The sequence below is a fragment of the Oncorhynchus kisutch genome, linkage group LG30 (genome assembly GCF_002021735.2).
Source record: "Oncorhynchus kisutch isolate 150728-3 linkage group LG30, Okis_V2, whole genome shotgun sequence".
NCBI classification, from domain to species: domain Eukaryota; kingdom Metazoa; phylum Chordata; class Actinopteri; order Salmoniformes; family Salmonidae; genus Oncorhynchus; species Oncorhynchus kisutch.
Genome location: NC_034203.2, coordinates 3760001 through 3779968, shown reverse-complemented (window position 1 = coordinate 3779968; position 19968 = coordinate 3760001). Strand labels below are relative to the sequence as shown.

Genomic DNA, 19968 nt, shown 5'->3' with positions numbered 1-19968 from the left:
GACCAGAGAATCCTGTTTGTCATGGTCTGAGAGTCTTTAAGGTGCCTTTTGGCAAACTCCAAGCAGGCTGTCACGTGCCTTTTACTGAGGAGTGGCTTCCATAAAGGCCTGATTGTTGGATCGTTGTCCTTCTGGAAGGAAGAACTAGGAAGAGTCTTGGTGGTTCCAAACTTCATCATTCTTAAACTGGAAGGAGGCCACTGTATTCTTGGGGACCTTCAATGCTCCATCCCCAGATCTGTGCCTCGACACAATCCCATCTTGGAGCTCTACGGACAATTCCTTCGACCTCATGGCTTGGTTTTAGGTCAGACATTCTTGCTCAACTGTGGGACCTTATATAGACAGGTGTGTGCCTTTCCAAAGCATGTCCAATCAATTTGAATGTACCACCTGAGCTCAATTTCAAGTCTCATAGCAAAAGGTCTGAATACTTATGTTTTTTTTATACATTTGTATGAACCTGTTTTTATGTTGTCATTATGGGGTATTGTGTGTAGATTGCTGAGGCATTATTTTTATATAATCAATTTCAGAATAAGAGTCATGGGGTCCGAATACTTTCCGAAGACACTGCATCCTATGTTGAATTTTGAACAGGTCCGACTAAACCTACCTAATTATGTTCTCCCTATCGACAACCTGGAGGCGAGCAGGCAAGAGGTGAGGCTGGAGGTGAGGTCTTTGACAGAGGCCAAATTGATGGGCAAAGTAGCATAGATCTGCTCCTGGCTCATCGAAGATACTGCTCGGTCAGACACACACCACTGATTACATTATCAATGGTGGTTATGATTAGCCTGGTGGAACCAACCTGGTCATTGCATTCACCTTCCTATTTCACTTCAGATATGATAAAATGTGAAGTGAAATAGAATGCAGGTGAGGGCATGTTTGGATGATGCTGAAGAGGTTCCCCTTTCTGGTCTTCTCTGTGGTGCATGTTTTGCTGTAAACTGGACATCTCTCAAACAACTGCAGCAGGCAATCTTATGGGGTGGTGTTGACTGTGAGGACCTGTGACAGGGTGATATATAGACAGCCAAGTGGTAAATGCCATTTTGTTTTAAAGAAAGGAGAAGCTTTTTTATGATGCGCTTCACAACCAAAAGGACTCTACTAGCTGCATCTGCTTTGCTGGGGAATTAGCCTACTAATTTAGAATATGACTTTTCACATAACATACACTACCTGTCGTAGTCGAAGCCGTTTGTCATCATGGCAGTAACTCGGGGCACTATCAAAGGCCTCATGATGGCGTGTCCTTTTCAGGAGTCGAGGGAGAGTCTGGCAACAACGGAGGTGGTGTCACAAGGGTAATTGTGTCGCATGACACTTAGTCGGAGGTCTTGCCTGACAAGCTGTGAAATGGCAAGTGAACAGTGAATTAAATTATTGTTGGAGGTCACTAAACCATTGCAATCACATTGCTGGATATGTTATGATACCCACCGTGGCTTCTTCTGGTAGGTCCCGGCATCCGTTCATGACCAGGGGATCAGTCTGGCACCCAACTATGCACTTTGTCTAACAGAAAAACAGGGTCAACGACTGTCATCAACCCTCAATTATAGACATAGTTTGAGAAATAACGTAACCTTGTTTGGATGCTAAATCTATGCTTAACAGATGTAGGCTGACTGGCTCGAGATTGAATTAGATTCAGGCCGGTTACGCCATTATACTATGAAACAAGCTATGACAAGTTTTGCTATGGCCCTGGGATGGCTTGAGTTTGTTGCTGCTAGTTAGTACATTGTTGTAGTCAGACACGAGTTAGCTAGTACCACCATAGCTGCATCCAATATGTATTTGTTCCCTGGATATGGGGTTGCACCTCAGAGGCTAATGTGACTTTCGTATTAATACACAAAAATGTAGGGCTCTATTCAATCTGTAAAGATGAAGCATTACATTTTCCACGATATAAATGTAAAAGGTCATTTCTGAATTGAGAAGCGTTTACCGTGAACGCAGTCTCAGCTAGAGCGGAAACGTTGCTTTCTAATTTAAATCACGCTGTAAAGCTTAACTTCCAAGATACGGATTGAATAGAGCCCTTAGTGGCATGGAAATAGGATAACATATAATTAATAGGAAACTGCCATATTATGATGTAGTCAAATTCATTATAGAGATGGCAATGTTGCCATTACTGTTACTAGCAAGTTTGTAAAAAATAGCTAGCAATGCTAAAAATAGGTCAAATACGGTGGTCCCCTCAAACTTAAGTTAGCTGGCTAAAGTTATACTGCATCTAAAGTCAATCTGGCGACATCACAATCATTAAAAAAAGGTTCTTGTTTTGTAATATTTTTGTGTTTCAAAGCAAAAGTTAGTTACCTACCGAGTTAGGCTAACGCTAGGCTAACGATCTAGATAGTTACCTAGCTGGCTAACATCACTCGTCACTATCATCACTTGCATAGCTGACAATGATTATCAAAATCTACAGATGCACAACCAGCAATTCATGATCTAGCTACCTGTATACTCACCACCACTGGGGACAAACGAACTCCAACCAACTTCCGCATGATTAGGTTCCATCGGCAGGGCATGCAAACCAGTTGGCTGTGCATCCTGCTGGAAGCATGGTCAATCCGTACAGGGCTATTCAGTTTAAAATGGCAGCGATCCTTTGAAAGTATTGGGGGCGATGAAACAACGGAGCCCCACTTAATGAACAGAACGAAGCGGGCTGAGGGGCGATTTGCATGTGGAGTTTGGCAAAAGAGGTCATGATTTGTTAACATTGTAATCCAAACCCAACCTTAAATTTACTCGATGTGACACACTAAGGTTCCAAACTCCATTTTAGACAAGACTGACTTTATTACTCAAATTATCCTAATTACACTTTGTAGTCAATTCTAAAACTAAAATAAATGTTTCGGACTCATATTGATGCTACATAGGCCATTTTCAAAAGGGATTAGTTGATTTATAGGGGCAGTTGCTCTGTAATGACAAACGTTTTAATTATCTGAGTACTAAAGTGGGTACTCTAAAAAGATGGCGGATGAGACAGATTACGCACCAGTAAAGTAAAGAGACAGAAAACGCAGTGGAGAAGAACAAAAAAAAAATAAAAAATCGATCATTACTGCTAACAGGTCTTTGACAAAACCACTCTTCAAAGCTCAAATTTCTGCAAAAGCATTTCCCAGCTGCCCCTTCCCTGACACTTCTAGCGCAGAGGCGCTTTCTGGTATACAATACATTCTCATCATACAGGTAAAGCGAGGTCACTTTAACACCTAATCAAAGTTATCTTCCTGGCACAAGGGAGCTTGACAGATCCCCAGGGCTCAAGAGTCATAAACTTCATTAATGCAGTGTATCAAAAGCCAGTCAGCAGGCAACCTTTCCAGGCCCAGCCTGTAAGATGGTCATTATGGAGCTGGCAATTACCTGCCACATTAAAGTACAGAGGAAAGCAGGGAGCCTGTGAATGTGTGTTAGTTAGTTAGCTTAATGGACGACTCAGCCCATAGGTTATGTCCCAAATGGCACCCTAATCCCTATGAAGTGCACTACTTTTGACCAGGGACCTATGGTAGGGACACAAGGAATAGGGTGCCATGTGGGAAGCCATAAGCCTCACAGTGCCAGCTTTGAGTGAAACTGCGAAGGACTGGGGGATTAAAATAACCTTTGTTTATCCAGAAGGAATTCCAAGAAGCAATTCTTGTCTTTCTTTATAATGGCTCTTTCAATAACAACCAGGTCAGGGAACAGTTGGTAGGAACATAAGGTAACCCTGCTTCGCAAGACGTTCATGGCAACATTATAATGAACGCTTATGAACGCTTATCTTGTTGAATTTCGTGTCATTCAATTTCATGTCATTCAATTTTCGACGTAACATCCAACGTAAAATAGACAGACTTTCCCTGCCTTTATCCAGTCATGTTTGGTTACCTTGCAATCAACGTTTATTTGTAACACAACCAAACCTGATGGGTCATTTTGCGGAACGTATTGACCCGGAAAAACCGATTGGAAGACAACAAGTGACAAGCCCATTGTGCACCAATTATATGACCACTGTCTCGTTGATTGACTGTCTTTTAACCCAATGACCACTGATCGTCTTGAAATCTAGCTGGGTAGATAGCCAATGAGCAGAGGTAAACGGCAATATCCCATGATTCTTTGTTGTAAGACAAATCTTTCCATTGAACACTGGCATAAGGACCGTTCTTTCGCCATTGCCAATTCAACCGTGAAGGTGCAAAGCTTATTACGCACAGCAGTATTTCGGTGACTTGCATCTTCAGCTGTTTATTTATCCAACATCATGGCAAATAAGTCAATGAAAGCTAATTCTAAGACTAGATATACGAATGTAGAAACAATTTTAGAGGAAATTCATCGTGAAAGTGAGACAGATCTGCTTTTTGAAGACTCCATTTTGAAGACTCTGAAACAGGCATTTTTTGAACGGAGAGGACATTGTTTTGGACTGGTAAGTTGCTCTCATGCTAATGCCGTTGTTTGAAATTAATATAAAATATTATTTGTGATTGTTTTTACATTTTATTTGCAATATATAAAGATGTAATGAAATGGGTAAAGCACTAGTCATCGTGAGTGAGGGTCTGTTTGTATGAGAACGACAATAGCCTATGTCTCTGTGTGTGTGTGTGTGTGTGTATGTGTATGTGTATGTGTATGTGTATGTGTATGTATATGTATATGTATATATATATATATATATATATATATATATATATATATATATAAATATAAATAAAATGGTATTGTGTAGAATGCAAACCCATACATCTCAACACAGCCAGCATGCTTCCTCCAATCAGTCTACATTGACATTGGAGGGAGCATCAAGGAGCTTGCTGGCTACAGCACCACTGCACCAAGCCCTGTCCCTTCTGCTCCTGCCACAAGTGTTCATCTGCCCAAATATATTTGTGCAGGCATGGATGTGCCTAAGGGCCAAAAGGGCACAGCATGGAGGCGTTGCTGTGTTGTTTGCAAGATGAAGTCTCCCATCACATGCACCACATGCTCAGTGACCCTCTGCTTTACATCAGAAAGAGACTGCTATGGCATCTGGCATCAGCAGCAGAATATTGTCTAGAGTTTTGGCAAAGTTGGTGGGGGCTGGGGTCAGTATGTTATATCTGGAGTACTTTTCCTGTCTTATCCGGTGTCTTGTGTGAATTTAAGTCTGCTCTCTCTTTCTCTCCTTCTTTCTCTCAGAGGACCTGAGCCCTTGGACCATGCTTCAGGACTACCTGCCATGATGACTCCTTGCTGTCCCCAGTCCACCTGGCCTTGCTGCTGTTCCAGTTTCAACTGTTCTGCCTGCGGCTATGGAACTCTAAACTGTTCATTTTTACTCTTGAGGTGCTGTCCTGTTGCACCCTCTACAATCACTGTAATATCCACCCGGCACAGCCAGAAGAGGACTGGCCACCTCTCAGCCTGGAACCTCTCTAGGTTTCTTCCTAGGTTGCTGCCTTTCTAGGGAGTTTTTCCTAGCCACCGTGCTTCTACACCTGCATTGCTTGCTGTTTAGGGTTTTAGGCTGGGGCTATATAAATAGATTTGATTTGATAGAGGACTGAGGGTCTTCCAAATATTGAAAATGTGTAAATAGTTACCCATGTTATTTTGTAAATGTGTATATCTTTATCTTTTTTTTTCATATATTTTTTATCAATCATTATTTTTTCCCCTAATTTTTTATATTTTTTATTTATTTTCAAATTTTTGGGGGGGGTGTGTTAGAATATCATTCTGGTTTCAAAATGTATACCTTCACCAATTTGGCCACTTGGGTACATTTGGGACACCTGGGTGACTTCATGATAAATGTCATGTAGCACACTCATTTTGGAAGTTATCATTCTGAAACTTTGCACAAGTACTGTTGCCCTCATATTTTTCACTGAAATTGTCCCCATCATCCTATCTGAATGTTTGTTTTATCTTGATCATTTTAAAAGATGATCAAATTAAAATAAAAAAACGTTTATTTTTTTTCATTGTTTTATCTAAACCAGATCTATTGTGTTATATTCTCCTACATTCAATTCACATTTACACAGACTTTTCTTTCAAATGGTACCAAGAATATGCATATCCTTGGTTCTGTGCCTGAGCTACAGGCTGTTAGATTTGGGTAAGTCTTCAGGCGGAAATTGCCCAAAGTAGGGGGGGACTCTAAGAGGTTAACTGTATGGTTGCAAGATTGGATCCCCTGAGCTGACAAGGTGAAAATCTGTCTTTCTGCCCCTGAACGAGGCAGTTAACCCACCATTCCTAGGCCGTCATTCAAAATAAGAATGTGTTCTTAACTGGCTTGCCTAGTTAAATAAAGCTAAATAAAATTTTACAAATCTGCAAATTGGCACCCAAAAATACCAATTTCCGATTGTTATGAAAACTTGAAATCCGCCCTAATTAATTGGCCATTCCGATTAATCGGTTGACCTCCTGTGTGAACTCCTTCAAGACTGTTGGAAAAGCATTCCAGGTGACTACCTCATGAAGCTGGTTGAGAGAATGCCAAGAGTGTGGATGTACTTTCCATTTCTTAAGGATCCTGCTGTGAAGCTTTTAAAGATAGCAACCCTTATAAGGAATCCCAAGCTATTTGCCTTGATATCAAATTTGTGCAGTGTGAATATGAAGAGTCTTGAGCGCAATCATTAAGGGTTGTTTCACTTCGCTCTCCATTCAGTAATTTATTAATCCACTTGAAGATCATTACCATTTTGCTCTCAAGGCAATATTTACAAGTAACAAAGAATAAATTCACCACGTTTTCCCTCCTTATCCACCAAAAGGCTCCAGATCATATTTCAAAGCATCAGCATGCTCCCCGTCAAACGGTTAATTATAGATATGATGAGTCGTTCTCATATCTTAAATCTCCCCTTCATCAAAGAGCCCTCGTAATAAATATACATAAAATACAAAAATTCCACTTGCATAATGAATATGTATACCCAGTGAGTCATAGCACTAGGGTTGTGGGCACTGAAACACTAGTGCACAGCATGTCTTGTAGTCATTTGGTGTCATGTAAAAAAATATATACATGAATACAATAACAGCCAAGAAAATGACACATACCATCAGTGGTATGACATTTGACTGCTGAGCATTGTATTTTGGTGTCAAGATAAAAACAAGCATGAGAAAACTCCGAACGCTTCAAGACTTTCCAAGAAGGTCACACATTCCTATCCAAAACATCACATCTATGTTGTAGCGTTAGACTACTGACTAGATGGCGTACACGTTCTGATGTGCGGAAAGTCCAAAACGAAAAGCATGGGAGAGGGGATTTTGCCAGCAATTGCCAGGCTCGGGTGAAATCATTAGATGGGGGTCACGCTTCATCATGCCTGTTTAGATTACACACACGCCACACTCTGGGCCCGGGGCTGCTGGGGCACTAGCGCGATCTGGCGACAGAAGAAACGTTCGGTCCCGTCAAAACAGTGTGTGTGTAAATTAAAATGGATTACGGGGGCTCTGATCTGCAAAACTAATTTCCGTGCTATTCCCAAACGATCCTGTCCCGTGGGATTAGCGGGAAACAGTTTAATATATCCCAAGGCGCACTGGAACTACATCAGGGATAAAGGGAAACTTTTGGAAAACTTCATAGTGAACTGAAATTACATTAAAGGGCCAACCTGGGATTCAAACCACAACAAAGCATTTACCTCTGCCAGTTATTTGGTAAAAAGCTAAGGGATGGGGAAACATAAGTACTCAAATATATAAACAGAGGTATTACAATGCTTTAGAGTTTGTTTTCAATTACATTGTTTACTAACAAGCTTATGTTTTGGTTTCTGATGGGGTAAGTTTCGTTCCAGTACTCTGCTGCCTGTGACTGGAACGAATTGCAAAAATCGCTGAAGTTGGAGACTTTTATCTCCCTCACCAACTTCAAACATCAGCTATCTGAGCAGCTAACCGATCGCTGCAGCTGTACATAGTCTATTGGTAAATAGCCCACACTTTTTCACCTACCTCATCCCCATACTGTTTTTATTTATTTACTTTTCTGCTCTTTTGCACACCAATATCTCTACCTGTACATGACCATCTGATCATTCATCACTCCAGTGTTAGTTAATCTGCAAAATTGTAATTATTTGCCTACCTCCTCATGCCTTTTGCACACATTGTATATAGACTCCCCCTTTGGTTTCTACTGTGTTATTGACTTGTTAATTGTTTACTCCATGTGTAACTCTTTGTTGTCTGCTCACACTGCTATGCTTTATCTTGGCCAGGTCGCAGTTGCAAATGAGAACTTGTTCTCAACTAGCCTACCTGGTTAAATAAAGGTGAAATAAAAAAATTTATTTAAAAAAGTCAGTTGAACTAAACTGATAACACATTCATAAGTTATATTCTCCAAGAGTCTCCAAATGCCTCCAACTTCTCTTAAATGCAAGTAAAACTAAATGCATGCTCTTCAACCTATTGCTGCCCGCACCTGCCCGCCCCTCCAGCATCACTACTCTGGACGGTTCTGACTTGGAATATGTGGACAACTACAAATACCTAGGTGTCTGGCTAGACCGTAAACTCTCCCTCCAGACTCACATTAAGAATCTCCAATCCAAAATTAAATCTAGAATCGGCTTCCTATTTCACAACAAAGCATCCTTCCCTCATGCTGCCAAACATACCCTCGTAAACCTGACCATCCTGCCGATCCTTGACTTCGGCAATGTAATTTACAAAATAGCCTCCAACACTCTACACTCCAACACTCTACTCAGCAAATTGGATACAATCACAGTGCCATCACCAAACGTTTTGTCACCAAACGACCATATACTACCCACCCTGTATGCTCTCGTTGGCTGGCCCTCACTTCATATTCGTCGCCAAACCCACTAGCTCCAGGTCATCTATAAGTCTTTGCTAGGTAGAGCCCCGCCTTATCTCAGCTCATTGGTCACCATAGCAGCACCCACCCATAGTACACGTTCCAGCAGGTATATTTCACTGGTCCCCCCCAAAGCCAATTCCTCATTTGGCCAATGACTGGAACGAATTGCAAAAATCACTGAAGCTGGAGACTCAAATCTCCCTCACTAACTTTAAGCACCAGCTGTAAGAGCAGCTCACAGATCACTGCACCTGTACATAGCCCATCTGTAAATAGCCCATCCAACTAACTCACCCCATACTGTTATTTTTTTCTCCTTTGTACCCCAGTATCTCTACTTGCACATCTATCACTCCAGCTTTTAAATGACTAAATTGTAATTATTTTGCCACTATGGCTTATTTATTGCCTTACCTCATTTGAACACACTGTACATACTTTTTTCTATTGTGTTATTGACTGTACGTTTGTTCATGTGTAACTCTGTTGTTTGTGTCGCACTGCTTTGCTTTATCTTGGCCAGGTTGCAGTTGTAAATGAGAACTTGTTATCAATTAGCCTACCTAGTTAAATTAAATAAAAAAAATAAAAAAAATCAATGGCTACACATATTCAAGTTAAAAGTTTTTAAAAAATGGATGCACCAATCCCAGATTGCCTCATTTAATTGAAGGCACAGGCATTGTTTGTGGACTTCAGCCCATGCTGCTTTTCACCGAATGTCTCTCTCTAATCTGTGTGTGCTTATTGTTATTGAGCTATAATGTCCAAACCAACGAGCAATTTACCATACTACTCTGAACACTAACCCCACCGAATAGGACCTTTTTCAAAAATAGATTATTCAAATCTTGGAGGACTTTTGTTTCTGACATTCAATTCAATACAACTTGGAGACAGAAATATGCAGATGAGCGCTCATTGACATTTGTTGGCCAAATGGAAAGTCTTAGGGAGGGAGAAGGCAAACACAGTGAAGGACTAGGCTGGGAACAGGTCAGCATAATTAACTAGGTCAGCATAGTTAATGAGCTGATAGCCCAAACATAGGAAATGACTGAAATATGAGCGGTGAAAATGCAACTCTACCCATTCCACAAAATGGTGTAACTTTACACAAAACATGGCAGTGATCTGCACACCCACGCAGATACATGTGTGGACATCCATTGAGAAAACTTGTCAAGAGAAAAAATTTCAGCTGATGAAGCCTTACAGTAACTAACTACAACAAACAGACGACAATAGTTTTTTTTCAGTATTATGCAGAATTTTACTCTGAAGTAATTTCTTCACCTTGTCAAAAGGTCATAGCCCTAAATCTCTCTCCTCGGATCAGTAAAACACAGCAAACGCAGAGGATGAAGAGGCTGTAAATAGGTAAGAGGTGCCATGCTACATCATCAGATACATACATCCCATTCAGGTGTAGGGTTACCTCTAGACATTGATCTTGGGTCAGTTTCACCTTTCCCCTAATGGTTAAGAATAGGATTGGGGGAGAGAGGAAGCTGATCCTAGATCTGCACCTAGAAGAAACTTCACCCCGGAGCTCCCATTCACCACATTGCAAAATCCTGTCGCATAACTCTCAGAACCGCCAGGCCTTTCATCCTATAAGAACCCGCTAGAGATTGTTGCTGGGTGTCCCCTTATGCATCAGATGCATATCAACCCGCAAGGAGCAGCAAACATAAGCACCAACGCTTGATAAATAGTACATAAACAAATTGTAAAGCATGAATTGCATTTAGAAATATATCCATGTAAAAATATAACAATAGTTATTTGTTTAGATAGAATTCTACAAAACATTTTCTTGATTCTACAAAGTCCTAGTGAAAAATATAGGCCTAAAGCCAATTTTTGACAGTTCCAGCCAATGACCCATCAATATTCTAACAGTCGAATAAATACATTTCATATACTGTACCCTCACAGAGTGGGCCACCAACAAATATCTAAATAATGAACTAAATGGCATCACGTGATATTTTGGCAAAGGCACACTGATGCTACATCGCTCTCCAACCAAGGTGCATAAATAAAGCTCAAACTGAAGTCAAGATTAAATTCAGCAACTCCAGAGGGGCATCCTACGAATAAAGTTTGAGGAGTTAGTGAGGTGACTTTGGTCAACTCAAAGTTACACTTGGGCTCTAACCAGTCATACGAATGTGGCTCACCTTTTAGTCAGGTTAAACAAATCATTCAGAATGAACCTTCTCCGTGGCAGGCTAACTCAGGGCTAACTTCATTTATACTGAATAAAGTGTCTGAACCACAAGTTGAGGAGCCAATGAAATCATATTCCCTCCCCCTCGCAAAGATTGCGTCATCATCTCCTTAATTTGAGGAAGACTGAAAATATTTTATTCAAAGGTTTTGTGTTACTTTTTTGTTGTTGCTTCATTTAACACCATAGCCTGCTGAAATGCAAGATAACTTTTCTTTCATTTTGATTTCGGCACAAATTAAAATGTGGTACTGAAACACCAATGGATTGATGTTTCAGTATTGTCTCAATGAACAGTTCAGTGTTCGACTAGCCACTTGTGACATGCATGCATACTTGAATGCCTGCTAGAGTTCGTGGCAGTATCCACCGTCGTAAAACGGATGAAGCCTAGGCTGGAATGTGAAATTGAAGCTGGCTAGCGTTAGAAAACCCTGAGTAGATCTAGCTTGCTTCATAGGATAGATACCCCTCTGGACAGTGGAGGTTGACATAAATGCTTCTAAATACCCCGTTGGTCAGAACAATGAGGAAGCATTTATTGTGGAAGCAACTTCCACTGTCCTCAAAGACTACATCATTTTTGCATTCCATTTTCACATGCAAGCGATGTATATGCTATATCGGAAGTTCTCAAGGAATAACTTTCCAGAAGAACTGACATTCAAGGCCTTTGCAGATGCAGTACACTGTGGGAATGTTCCAGATTGTCTCTTCTACAATAAATACCGTGTACTGCATCCGCAAAGGTCTTGACTGTGGCATTAACTCAACATAGAAATGACAAGAAATAGGTTTCTTTTCATTCAACTGATTAAATGACAAAGGAAAGATAACACACACACTCAATGAGAGGGGCCAAAGTATAAAAGTTCCCTTTCATATGTCATGACTTCCTTAGATTTCACAATAACACCACCCAACACTCTTACACTAAAGTCTCATTGATTGAAAAATTGCACATGTACAGCGCACAACAAGCTGTGAATGTCTATGATGGCCCATTATGAAAAGCTGAGTCAATCCATTTCCATCAATGTAATCCAAGAGGTCATGACTTAATACAATCTCATTCATTACGTATTTGCCACAGACAAAACAATGAATCTAATAAGGTTACATAATTCTAATTTCATTCACTTGACAATGCAAGGCAGAGAACATGCTTCATTAAAGGCCCAATGCAGCCATTTTTATATCAATATCAAATAATTTCTGGTTAACAATTAAGTACCTTATTATAATAGATATCCATTCAAAAAAATAAAAAATAAAAAAAATGGGCCAAAATAGCTTTTTAGCAACAAAAAAATTCACAAGCAAGAATCTTGATTATGACTGTCTGGGAGTGGTCTGAGTGGGAAGGGGAAAACGGAAAACTAGCGGACGTGGGCAGAGAGGTTTGGAACTATTTTTGTTATTGGTCCATGTCACCATGGAAAGCCACCCATGCAAACCTGCTGATTAGAAGGTCCTGTGTAGATTGTATTTTCAACCAGAGACTATCAGGATATGCCTGATAGTGCCTTTATGCCTTTAAAAAAATATTTTTTTTAAATCACACATTTACAGTGTTAGTTTCAGCTGTTGTGCAATATGATACAAAACACACAAGAAATAATTTTGACTGCATTGGGACTTTAAAATAACAATATTTCTTTAGTTTGAGAATGCGTAGAGAAAAAAAACATTGGTTTCATAACAGAGAAAATGTTTAACAAACAATTCATGGCCTACGGAGTAGGAAATACACACTCAGTATATAGACCAGTGGAGGCTGCTGAGGGGAGGACTGCTCGTAATGTCCGTAACGGAGCAAATGGATACCATTCCACTTATTCCGCTCCCGTACAAGCCTGTACTCCCAAGTTAAGGTGCCACCAACCTCCTGTGATATTACATTTATTTAACTAAGCAGGTTAGTTAAGAACAAATTCTTATTTTCAATGATGGCCTAGGAACAGTAAGTTAACTGCCTTGTTCAGGGGCAGAACGACAGATTTTTACCTTGCCAGCTCGGGGTTTCAACCTTGCAACCTTTCGGTTACTAGTCCAACGTTCTAACCACTAGGCTACCTGCTACCCTATACGGACAGAATACTATGTTGATTCCCATCATTCATAACCCATGGTCTGCAGAGACTGTGGCCTGAAGCACAGAATACAAACCAACCAAAACAAAACCTACCAAAACTCAGGAGGGATCTTCCGTTCCAAGTTCTGCTGTAGTTGGAAGCTCCATTGGCTTCGGTATGTGGTACCTGCATGTATCTTCTGATTCTCCTCATGGTCACCCCTAGAGGATCCACAGGGGCCACTGGTCCTCACAAGCTACTGGTCCATTCAGATAATCCAAGAAGCTAATTCAGATGATCCAAGAATTCCCATGAACTCAACAAGGTATAGCTTGCTCTACCTTACTGGACTGCAATAGAGCCCAACATGGCTGGGCTATTGGAGGTTGGATTCCGTTGATCCGATCAGAGTAGAAACTTCAGTGTCCACAGAACCTTATGATGTAACCGTTCCACCTCAGCAGAGCTACATAACTCAGTAGTCCAAGCAAGAATTCTAGATTCGGATCACTAGATTCAACAAATTGCTTTCCCACTTATCTAAAAACCTATGCGAAATGAAGGTGCTACTTTTCACCAGACTCCAACACAAGCCACTCTCAACCTACTCTTCTGTCAGTCAACACCTGCAATTATCAGCCAGTCTGACGGAGAAAAGGAGAGACGCCATTGGGCTGTTATCGGTGTCTGTCTGCCCCGGGTCAGGTTACTTTTCCTCATTGGACGGTAATAGAGAGGATAAGGTCATACAACCCAGAAGAAGAGAAAGACCTAGAAAGTAAAGTGAAGGTATGTAAAGTGTGCAGAGTGTGTATGTAAAACACACTTTAAATAAATTTGACCTGACTGGGATGAGGAATTGCAAGGATGACAGCGTCAGACTCATGATCCAGCATTAAAGTCTTTATGTACAATTCATTCCCATTGAGCAACTATAGAGTGTTTAAAGCTAGACCTAGTATATTTGTACAATTTGGCCAGCATCAGATATTTATAGTAATAAACCTAATAATAAAATGTCTCTACTCACACTTTCAACTCAACAAATGTGTTTGGTTGGAATTTTACAGACATAACATCAATAAACATCCTTTGGGGTCAATTTTCTTCTGGGAAAAGGAAATGGATAGTTTCCAGCGTCCTCCAAAGCTTTGAAAATTAAATGGAGTCTTTCTTAAACGTGAGAGATGATTTGTGAGTTACAAAGCAATCCAACTGAGTTGTAGTCTGTACTCAAAGCTGTACTACATTTGAGTTATTTAGCAGATGGGAGCAATTAGGATGAAGTACTTTTGCTCAAGGGCACAGAAAGATTTTTCACAGAGTAAGCTCGGGAATTTGAACTAGCGACCTTCCGGTTACTGGCCCAATGCTTTTAACCACCAGGCTACCTGCCGCCCACCAGGCTACCTGCCGCCCACCAGGCTACCTGCCGCCCACCAGGCTACCTGCCGCCCACCAGGCTACCTGCCGCCCACCAGGCTACCTGCCGCTAGGCTACCAATACATGTGACTCGTTTCAGGAAACTAGGCGTATGTCGCGTCACTACTTTACAGGAGAGCCATTTGAACGTAAACTTCTTTTTTTTATCAAAATGCGTTTTTTTGGAAGAGGTAGTTGGAGTGGACTTCTAGTCCAACTCAGGAGGAGTGCACACCATCCACCGCTTCAGAGGATATTACTTGCTAATGTTCAGTCCCTGGACAATAAAGTAGAGACTTTAGGAACTGTACCATATTCTTTTTCACGGAATCATGGCTCTCTCCGGATATACTGTCCAGATCCATACAGGCACCTGGGTTCTCAGTACACGGCACAGACAGGAATAAGAAAGGTGGTGAAGAAAAAAAGACGGTGGTGTTTGTTTCATTATTAACTACTCAACGTACAGGAACTCAAGTCCTTTTGTTCACCCAACCTAGAATACCTCACAATCAAATGTATTACCTCCCAAGAGACTCTTCGGTTATAGTCAGAGCCGTGTATATTCCCCTTGAAGCCGATACCACGGCGGACCTCAAGGAACTACACTGGAATTTGTGAAAACTGGAAACCACATATCCTTAGGCCGCATTGATTGTAGCTGGGGATTTCAAAGCAAATTTGAGGAAAACGCTACTGAAGTTCTATCAACACATTGCCTATAATAATCACGCATCAAAAACTGTCGACCATTGTTCCTCCCCCTTCCAGGATGGCTACAAGGCCCTCCTTCGGCAAATCAGATCACGACTGCATCCTGATTCTCCTGTCCTATAGGCAGAAACTCAAACAGGAAGTACCCGTGCTAAGATCTATTCAAAGCTGGTCTGACAAATCAGAATCCATGCTTCAAGCTTGTTTTGCTCAATCGGACTGGGATATGTTCCAGGTTGCCTCAGAAAATAACATTGATGTATACACGGAAACAGTGACTGAGTTCATCAGGAAGTGTATAGGGGATGTTATTCTCACTGACAACCTACCCAAAACACAAACTGTGAATAGATGGCAGCATTCGCGCAAAGCGCAAACCACCTCATTTAACCACAGCAAAGTGACAGGGAATATGGTCGAATAAAAAAAGTGTAGTTATTCCCTGATAAGGCAATCAAATAGGTAAAATGTCAGTACAGAGTCAAAGAGGAGTCACAATTCAACTGCTCAGACATGAGATATGTGGCAGGGTCTACAGACAATCACGGATTACAAAGGGAAAAGCAGCCACGTCACGGACACCGACTGATGTCTCGCTCCCGAACAAGCTAAACACCTTCTTCACTCGCTTTGAGGATAACACACTCATTCTCCGTGGCTGACAAGAGTAAGACATTTAAGCATGTTACCCCTCGCAAGGCTGCCGGCCTAAATGGCATCCCTAGCCACATCCTCCGAGCATGCACAGAACAGCTGGCTGGAGTGTTTACGGACATATTCAATCTCTCCCTATCCCAGTCTACTGTCCCCACTTGCTTCAAGATGGTCTGATGAATCACACTTCACCATCTGGCAGTCTGACGGACTAATCTGGGTTTGGCGGATGCCAGGAGAACGCTACCTGACCCAATGCATTGTGCCAACTGTAAAGTTTGGTGGAGGAGGAATAATGGTTTGGGGATAAGTTTTCATGGTTCAGGCTTGGCCCCTTAGTTCCAGTGAAGGGAAATCTTAACATTACAGCATACAATGACATTCTAGATGATTCTGGGCGTGCTCACTAATGCTCGTGGCTGAATGGAAGCAGGTCCACACAGCAATTTTCCAACATCAGGTGGAAAGCCTTCCCAGAATAGTGGAGGCTGCTATAGCAGCAAAGAGGGGCACCAACTCCATATTAATGCCCATGATCAGGTGTCTGTGACTAGAACATTTTAACCTACGAATAAACCTATTTATTTATGGTTGAGTAACTTCCTTGTTGTGTAGTGCAAACTATTTTGTTTTTGCTGGTGTAAAGATGACGGGTCTCCCTCAACTCGGCACTTAATTTCTTGAAGTTTACCAAAGTAACCCTATATCTGGCTGGCCTGAGTTCCTTCTTCGTCCACGGAGTGTCTCTTCCAAGCTGCTCCTTTTTGCTCTTGCCTGGCTCTCAGTGGCAGTTCAACAATCCTCAACCAGTTCTCTCAATCGACCTCAACACCCAATCTACTCACATTGAGACTCATACATACACGCTGCCCCTCTCTCCCTTTACCTAGGTTGGCCTCCATTTTTTTACATTTGTCAGAGAAAATGATAATTTTCGTGGTATTGCTTTGTGCACCGACTTTACTCAACCCTGGAGAAAACGAACATTGTCGCTGTATTGTATGTATTTGTGGCATGAGGTTTCACTACCAAAGTCTAATGGTTTTAAATTACTGTTTTGTATTGTCTGGAAACTCACTTGTAGAATTCACTTGCAGTAGGTCTCCTAAAAAAGAGAAGCCGTGCAAGGTTATTAAAACAGAGGTGCCTAGTTATTCTTCTTTTGTTGATATCAGGTAACGTGCAACCTAACCCTGGCCCTGATATGCAATGTCTCCAAACCTCCTCTGATTTTAAATGAAGATCTGGTTTTGGTAATATTCATTTGTCAAAAATGTATGGGGATAGGATTTGGGATAAATCAACTGATGCAATTGTGTTTTCTGAAACCTGGCTCAGCAAGTCTGTTTTTGATATTTGTAAAAGTGGTTACAATGTTTATTGCACTGATCGAGTTAAGGTGGAGGTGTGGCTATATATGTAAAAACTAAATTTCCTGTAAGTGTGGCAAAGTCTGAAGCTATTTGTAAACAGTTGGAATTTCTTGCATTGAATATTGAGGTTTCTAAGGGTCTCTATAACTGTGATTGGCTGTTATAGACCCCCCTCTGCTCTGGGTGATGCATTTTCTTCTTTGACGCACCTTATATCTAAACTTCTTTACAGTGAAATTATCTTGATTGGTGATCTCAACTGGTGTTGGTTAAAGCCGGTGTCTGACGATTTAAAAATGTTTTGTAATTCTATGAATCTTACCCAGTTGATTAACTCACCCACTCCCCCAAATCTTAAATGCCCAGATAAATCTACCCTGATTGATTTGATATTGACAAAATGTTCCACATAAATATTCTGCGGTTGGTGTTTTTTGTAATGATTTAAGTTGTTGTTGCTGATAGAAATACTAAGGTTCCTAAGACAAACCTACGTTTTATTCGTAAGAGGAATTTGAAGTGTTTTAATGAGCAGGCTTTCTTTCATGATTTGTTTTATTTTGACTGAAGCAAGATTGAGCTTATCCCTGATGTGGAAGCTGCCTGGAAATTCTTTCATGATGTTTTTTTCCCAAATAGTAAACAAACATGCCCCATTCCGCAGGTTCAGGGTTAAAGGGCGGGATAATCTATGGTTTTCTTCTGAGCTGTCTTGTATTATTCACAACCTTAATCTAGCCTGGGCTAAAGCAAGGAAATCATGTTCTGATGCTGATTGGCTTATTTTTAGGCAGTTACGAAACAAGTGTTCTTTTCTTCTCAGGAAGGCCAAGTCTGAATATTTTATGTCTGTTACCACTGATAACCTGAATGACCCTAGAAAGTATTGGAAGGCTATTAAAGTCTATGACTGGTAACAGTAAATGTAATGAATTACCGTCATGTGTTTTGAAGGACTCTGTTGCTGTATTTGACAAAACTGAAATGCTGAATTGTTTCAATGAGCACTTTGTATCATCTGGTAGGCTGTTTGATTCAGTGTCCTCCGTCTCTGTACAACCCTGTGTGGATGAACCAGTGAGAGCTGGTCAAACCTTTAGCTTTTTGCCATTCTCAGTGCAGGTGGTACATAAAGCCCTGAAATCCTTAGATCAGAGAAAGCCTGCAGGTCCTGATCTTTTGGATCCCTGCTTTTTAAATCTGGCAGCTGATTTTATAGCTGAACCACTTACATATATGTTCAATCTAACCCTGGAATGTAATGAAATTCCAAAGATCTGGAAATCAGCATTTGTCCTACCACTTAAAAAAGGGGGAGATCCAAACCTTTTAAATTATTATAGGCCAATCTCAAAGCTGTCACCCATGGTGAAAATACTTGAAACCCTTATGAGTGAACAGCTAAAAGAGTTTATTTACTAACTCTATTTGATCAATGTACCAATCGGGCTTCGGGAAGAAGCATAGCACAATTACAGCAGCCATGAAGGTTTTAAATTATATCACTGAAGCCCTTGACAAAAAACAGCACTGTGTCTCACTTGTTATTGATCTCTGTCGAGTGTAGGTCTTTCAGAGCATGCAGTTGCATGGTTTGCTAACTATCTGTCTGATAGAACTCAGTGCACTCAATTTGATGGGCTCATGTATGTTAAATTGTCTGTCTGTAATGGTGTGCCCCAAGGCTCTGTACTTGGTCCGCTCTTATTCATGATTTATATAAATAATTTTGACAAAAATGTCCAAAATGCACAACTTCATTTGTATGCTGATGATACTGTTATTTACTGTAGTGCCACGTCTCTTACAAAAGCTTTCCAGAACTTGCAAACTGCTTTTTATACTGTTTAACATACCTTGTGTCAATTTGAAGCTTATCCTCAATACTGACAAAACTAAACTAATGGTGTTTTCTAAAGCAAGAAATTGACCTCTGAACTTTTCACCAATTACTACCTGTCAGGGCAAGGAGATTGAGGTTTTAACCTCAAATATCTTGGAATTTTAATTGATGGCCTCGCTTTTAAATTGCATATTCAAATGGGGATATTTTCTATATGAATGCTTCCGCTCAGTGTTTGAGATCAATTGACACCCTTTTACCATGACACTTTGAGATTTATTTTGAACTGCAAAATCCTTACGCACCACTGCACTTTGTATACCAGGGTTGGCTGGCCTTCTCTAGTCACTCGTAGGCTCAGTAACTGGTATACTTTTATTTACAAAGCCATTTTGGGTTTACTACCTTTTTATATGGGCATTTTTATTGTTCAGAAATGTGGTGGGTACTCTCTTCGTTCGTTGGATTTTATCCTGCTAACTGTTCCAAATGTCCGAACTGAATTCGGTAAAAGGGTTTTTATGTACTCTGCACCATCATCTTGGAACGCCTTACAAAATACTTTTAAATTGGAAGAACTTGTCCTGATTGGTATTTTTAAATCACTGATGAATGATCTTGAGACTGATTCCCTGACCTGTCAATGTTTTTAATGAGCTGTTTTTGATTTTGTTATACTCTTGTGAATTATATGGTTTTTACTAGATTACTTGTAATTTTTCATGTTGTTTGTCTGTAATGACTTGGTGCGAACTAT

General features: G+C 40.7%; 1 protein-coding gene and 1 long non-coding RNA gene across 5 annotated transcripts in view; both read right to left on the bottom strand.

Annotated features, from left to right (window-relative positions):
* Positions 1–19968, bottom strand: part of efr3a (EFR3 homolog A (S. cerevisiae)) — a 236022-nt gene that overhangs the window by 177306 nt on the left and 38748 nt on the right. The window lies entirely within an intron of this gene.
* On the bottom strand, positions 479–4592 carry LOC116358664 (uncharacterized). The gene is made up of 3 exons (XR_004206449.1): positions 1453–4592; positions 1192–1361; positions 479–1017 (listed from the first exon to the last, which is right to left on the bottom strand). It is a non-coding gene; the product is annotated as an uncharacterized LOC116358664 (long non-coding RNA).